The sequence below is a fragment of the Cucurbita maxima genome, unplaced genomic scaffold, assembly GCF_002738345.1.
Source record: "Cucurbita maxima cultivar Rimu unplaced genomic scaffold, Cmax_1.0 Cma_Scf00179, whole genome shotgun sequence".
Lineage (NCBI taxonomy): Eukaryota > Viridiplantae > Streptophyta > Magnoliopsida > Cucurbitales > Cucurbitaceae > Cucurbita > Cucurbita maxima.
The window spans coordinates 24,200-31,364 of NW_019272195.1; positions in this window are offsets into that span (position 1 = coordinate 24,200).

A 7,165-nucleotide genomic window follows, 5' to 3' on the forward strand; every position below is an offset into this window, starting at 1 on the left:
AATGACAAGCGGAAATACTCCCCAGTTTACCACTAAAACGACTCATAAAAAATAAATTATTTGTTAACGCTCCAGATTTTACCAATCGTCTTTAGAAAAAGTGATCCATCATCAACGCTCTAGATTTTATCAATCGAAGATTCGGAACAAGTAATCCAAATTCAAATCTGGTGAAAATTGTCAAAAGAAAATTAAACTTATTATTCTCGGGGTTCAAACTCATGTCTATCGAGTGACAAGCGGGAATACTCACTACTGTATTACATCGACCTATGAAAAATATATTATTTGTAAACACACAGGAGAAAAAGGAATCCAATTCCGAATTTCAAATTCAAAAGAAATATAAAAACAGTCTGCTGCGGCGAATCAAACTCGCAAGAATACTCACCACTCTACAACGACGACTTTGAACAATATAATATTTGTTAACACATCAGATTTTATCAATCGTCGTTACAAAAAGTAATCCAATTTTGAATGCGACTAAAATTGTCAAAACAAGAATAAACTTGTTATTGATCGGGATCAAACTCATGTCACTCGAGTGACAAGCGAAAATACTCACCATTGTACCACTACAACGACCTCTGAAAACATATTATATGTTAACACACAAGATTTCATAAACAATTTTTTAGCCGACTTTCTTTTCAAACTACCGTTGTTGGGGATCGAGATCGAACCCAAACTACTGGCATGACAGGTTCACCGCTGTATTACACTGCTGTATTATGAATCGAAGATTCAGAACAAGTAATCCAATTTCAAATTCGGTGAAAATTGTCAAAAGAAAATTAAACTTATTATTTTCGGGGTTCAAACTCAAGTCTCTCGAGTTTCAAGCGGGAATACTCACTACTGTATTACATCGACCTCTGAAAAATAAATTATTTGTTAACACACGATAGAAAAAGGAATCCAATCCTGAATTTCGTTGTTGGGGAACAAACCTAAATCATCCAATTCACCACTACCGAATTTTGAATTCAAAAGAAAATTAAAAATTGTCTATGCGGGAGATTAAACTCGCTGGAGTACTCTCCACTGTACAACGACTTTCGAAAAATATAATATTTTTCAACACACCAGGTTTTATCGTTACAAAAAGTAATCCAATTTTGAATCCTACTAAAATTGTCAAAACATGATTAAACTTGTTATTGTTCGGGATCAAACTTAGGTCACTTAAGTGACTAGCAGAAATACTCACCACTATACCATCTCTGACAGGTTCACCTCAGTCCAATTTTGAGTTTCATTAAAACTACAGAAAGAAAACAAACTAAAATACAAATTTTCTAGGATCGAACCCAGGTCTCCTACATAACAGACAAGAATACTCACCACTATACTACAACAACTCATAAAAAATAAATTATTTGTTAACACTCCAGATTTTACCAATCATCTTTAGAAAAAGCGATTCATTGTCAACGATCTAGATTTTATCAATCGAAGATTCGGAACAAGTAATTCAATTACTAATCCGGTGAAAATATCAAAAGAAAATTAAAGTTATTTTTATCGGGGTTCAAACTCAGGTTTCTCGAGTGACAAGCGGGAATACTCACTACTGTATTACATCAACCTCTGAAAAATATATTATTTGTTAACACACGAGAGAAAAAGGAATCCAATCCCGAATTTCGTTGTTGGGAAACAAACCCAAATCATCCGGTTCACCACTACCGAATTTTGAATTCAAAAGAAAATTAAAAATCGTCGTTGTGGGGATCAAACTCGTGCGAGTATTCACCACTCTACAACGACGACTTTGGAAAAATATAATATTTGTCAACACACCAGGTTTTATCATGATTAAACTTGTTATTATGTGGGATCAAACTCAAGATTTCATATACAATGTATTAGTCGACTTTCTTTTCAAACTACTGTTGTTGGGGATCGAACCCAAACTACCGACAACACAAGTTCACCAATGTCCAAATTCGAGTTTCGTTAAAAATACAGAAAGAAAAAAACTAAAATAGTCGTTTTCGAGGATCAAACCTAAGTCATCTACGTGACAGGCAGGAATACTCAACACTATACTACAACAACTCATAATAAATAAATTATTTGTTAACGCTCCCGATTATACCAATCGTCTTTAGAAAAAGTGATCCATTAAACTCTCTAGATTTTATCAATCTAAAATTTGAAATAAGTAATCCAATTTCAAATCTGGTGAAAATTGTCAAAAGAAAATTAAACTTATTATTGTCTGGGTTCAAACTCAAGTCTCTCGAGTGACAAGCGGGAATACTCACTACTGTATTACATCGACCTCTGAAAAAATATATTATTTGTTAACACACGAGAGAAAAAGGAATCCAATCCCGAATTTCGTTCTTGGGGAACAAACCAAAATCATCCTGTTCACCACTACCGAATTTTGAATTCAAAAGAAATTAAAAATCGTCTCTTCGAATTTTGAATTCAACGACCTCTAGAACATAATAACTCGAGTGACAAGCGGAAATACTCCCCACTGTACCAGTACAATGACTCATAAAAAATAAATTATTTGTTAATTCTTCAAATTTTACCAATCGTTTTTAGAAAAAGTGATCCATTGTCAACGCTCTAGATTTTATCAAACGAAGATTCGGAACAAGTAATCCAATTTCAAATGCGGTGCAAATTTTCAAAAGAAAATTAAGCTTATTATTGTCGGGGTTCAAACTCAGGTCTCTCGAGTGACAAGCGGGAATACTCACTACTGTATTACATCGACCTCTGAAAAATATATTATTTGTTAACACACGAGAGAAAAAGGAATCCAATCCCGAATTTCGTTGTTGGGAAACAAACCCAAATAGTCCGGTTCACCACTACCGAATTTTAATTCAAAAGAAAATTAAAAATCGTCGCTGCGGGGGATCAAACTCGTGGGAGTACTCACCACCTTACAACGACGAGTTTCGAAAAATATAATATTTGTTAACAAACCAGATTTTATCCATGGCCGTTACAAAAACTAATTCAATTTTGAATCCGACTAAAATTGTAAAAACAAGATTAAACTTGTTATTGTTCGTAATAAAACTTGGGTCACTGAGTGACAAGCAGGAATGCTCGCCCTTGTATTACAACGACCTCTGGAACATAATAACTCGAATTACAAGCAGAAATACTCCCCATTGTACCACTAAAACGACTCATAAAAGATAAATTATTTGTTAAGGCTCCAGATTTTACCAATCGTCTTTAGAAAAAGTGATCCATTGTCAACGCTCTAGATTTTATCAATCGAAGATTCGGAACAAGCAATCCAATTTCAAATGCGATGCAAATTTTCAAAAGAAAATTAAGCTTACTATTGTCGGGGTTCAAACTCAGGTCTCTCGACTGACAAGTGGGAATACTCACTACTGTATTAGATCGACTTCTGAAAAATATATTATTTGTTAACACACGAGAGAAAAAGGAATCCAATCCCGAATTTCGTTGTTGGGAAACAAACCCAAATCAACCGGTTCACCACTACCGAATTTCGAATTCAAAAGAAAATTAAAAATCGTCGCTTGAGAGGATCAAACTCGCGGGAATAATCACCACTCTACAACGGCGACTTTCGAAAAATATAATATTTGTTAACACACCATATTTTATCAATCACTTTTACAAAAAGTAATCCAATTTTGAATCAAACTTAAATTGTCAAAACAAGATTAAACTTGTTATTATTCGGGATCTAACTCAGGTCACTCGAGTGACAAGCAAGAATGCTCGCCCTTGTATTACCACGACCTCTGGAAACATATTATTTGTTGACACCCCACCAAAGATTTCATAAACCATTTTTTAGCCGACTTTCTTTTCAAACTACCATTGTCGGGGATCGAACCCAAACTACCGGCATTATAGGTTACACCCAAGATTATGATTTCCTAAATAATTTTTTAGCCGATTTTCTTTTCAAACTACCATTTTTGGGGATTGAACCCAAACTAGCGTGATGACAAGTTCACCGTTATCCAATTTAAAGTTCCGTTAAAACTACGGAAAGAAAACAACTACAATCGCCGTTGCTGGAAATCAAACCCGAGTCACGATCGTGACAGGGAGGAATATTCACCACTATATTACAACGACTCATAAAAAATAAATTATTTGTTAACGCTCCAGATTTTACCAATCGTCTATAGAAAAAGTGATCCATTGTCAACGCTCTAGATTTTATCAATCGAAGATTCAGAACAAGTAATCAAATTTCAAATCTGGTGAAAATTGTGAAAAGAAAATTAAACTTATTATTGTCTCGGTTCAAACTCAAGTCTCTCGAGTGACAAGTGGGAATACTCACTACTGTATTACATCGACCTCTGAAAAATATATTATTTGTTAACAAACGAGGGAAAAAGGAATCCAATCCCAAATTTCGTTGGTGGCGAACAAACCCAAATCAACCGGTTCACCACTACCGAATTTCGAATTCAAAAGAAAATTAAAAATCGTAACTGCAGAGGATCAAACTCGGGGGAATAATCACCACTCTACAACGACATCTTTCGAAAAATATAATATTTGTTAACACACCATATTTTATTAATCGCCATTACAAAAAGTAATCCAATTTTGAATCCGACTTAAATTGTCAAAAATGGATTAAACTTGTTATTATTCGGGATCAAACTCAGGTCACTCAAGTGACAAGCAAGAATGCTCGCCCTTGTATTTCCGAAACATATTATTTGTTAACACCCCACCCAAGATTTCATAAACTATATTTTAGGCAGACTTTCATTTCAAACTACCATTCTAGTGGATTAAACCCAAACTAGCGGGATGACAAATTCACCGTTATCCAATTTAAAGTTCCGTTAGAACTAAGGAAAGAAAACAACTAAAATCGCCGTTGTCGGGGATCAAACCCGAGTCACGTTCGTGACAGGGAGGAATACTCACCACTTTATTACAACGACTCATAAAAAATAAATTATTTGTTAACGCTCCACATTTAACCAATCGTCTTTAGAAAAAGTGATCCATTGTCAACGCTCTAGATTTTATCAATCGAAGATTCAGAACAAGTAATCCAATTTCAAATGCGGTGCAAATTTTCAAAAGAAAATTAAGTTATTATTGTCGAGGTTCACACTCAGGTCTCTCGAGTGACAAGGGGGAATACTCACTGCTGTATTACATCGACCTCTGAAAAATATATTATTTTTAACACACGAGAGAAAAAGAAATCCAATCCCGAATTTCGTTATTGGGAAACAAACAAAAATCATCCGATTCACCACTACCGAATTTCGAATTCAAAAGAAAATTAAAAATCGTCGCTGCGGGGGATCAAACTCGTGGGAGTACTCACCACTCTACAATTCAAAAGAAAATTAAAAATCGTCGCTGCGGGGGATCAAACTCGTGGGAGTACTCACCACTCTACAATGACGACTTTCAAAAAATATAATATTTGTTAACAAATAAGATTTTATCCATCGCCGTTACAAAAAGTAATTCAATTTTGAATCCGACTAAAATTGTAAAAACAAGATTAAACTTTTTATTGTTCGGGATCAAACTTGGGTCACTGAGTGACAAGCAGGAAGGCTCGCCCTTGTATTACAACGATCTCTGGAACATAATAACTCGAATGACAAACGGAAATACTCTCCATTATAGCACTAAAACGACTCATAAAAAATAAATTATTTGTTAACGCTCCAGATTTTACCAATCGTCTTTAGAAAAAGTGATCCATTGTCAACGCTCTAGATTTTATCAATCGAAGATTGGAACAAGTAATCCAATTTCAAATGCGGTGCAAATTTTCAAAAGAAAATTAAGCTTATTATTGTCGGGGTTCAAACTCAGGTCTCTCGAGTGACAAGCGGGAATACTCACTACTGTATTACATCGTCATCTGAAAAATATATTATTTGTTAACACAGGAGAGAAAAAGGAATCCAATCTCGAATTTCGTTGTTGGGAAACAAACCCAAATAGTCCGGTTCACCACTACCGAATTTCGAATTCAAAAGAAAATTAAAAATCGTCGCTGCGGGGGATCAAACTCGTGGGAGTACTCACCACTCTACAACGACGACTTTCGAAAAATATAATATTTGTTAACAAACAAGATTTTATCCATCACCGTTACAAAAAGTAATTCAATTTTGAATCTGACTAAAATTGTAAAAACAAGATTAAACTTGTTATTGTTCGGGATCAAACTTGGGTCACGGAGTGACAAGCAGGAATGCTCGCCCTTGTATTACAACGATCTCTGTAACATAATAACTTGAATGACAAGTGGAAATAGTCTCCATTATAGCACTAAAACGACGCATAAAAAATAAATTATTTGTTAACGCTCCAGATTTTACCAATCGTCTTTAGAAAAAGTGATCCATTGTCAACGCTCTAGATTTTATCAATCGAAGATTCGTAATGAGTATTACAATTTCGAACCCGGTGGAAATTGTAAAAAGAAAATTAAGCTTATGATTGTCGGGGTTCAAACTCAGGTCTCTCGAGTGACAAGCAGGAATACTCACTACTGTATTACTTCGACCTCTAAAAAATATATTATTTGTTAACACACGAGAGAAAAAGGAATCCAATCCCGAATTTCGTTGTTGGGAAACAAACCCAAATCATCCGGTTCACCACTACCACATTTCGAATTCAAAAGAAAATTAAAAATCGTCGCTGCGGGGGATCAAATTCGTGGGAGTACTCACCACTCTACAACGACGACTTTCGAAAAATATAATATTTGTTAACACACTAGATTTTATCAATCGCCGTTACAAAAGGTAATACAATTTTGAATCCGACTAAAATTGTCAAAACAAGTCAAAACAAGATTAAACTTGTTATTGTTCGAGATCAAACTCAGGTCACTGCGAGTGACAAGCAGGAATGCTCTGCCTTGTATTACAACGACCTCTTAAACATAATAACTCGAGTAACAAGTGGAAATACTCCCCACTGTACCACTACATCGAGTCATAAAAAATAAATGATTTATTAACGCTTAGATTTTACCAATCGTCTTTAGAAAAAGTGATCCATTGTCAACGCTCTAGATTTTATCAATCGAAGATTCGGAACAAGTAATCCAATTTCAAATGCGGTGAAAATTGTCAAAAGAAAATGAAGCTTATTATTGTCAGGGTTCAAACTCACGTCTCTCGAGTGACAAGCG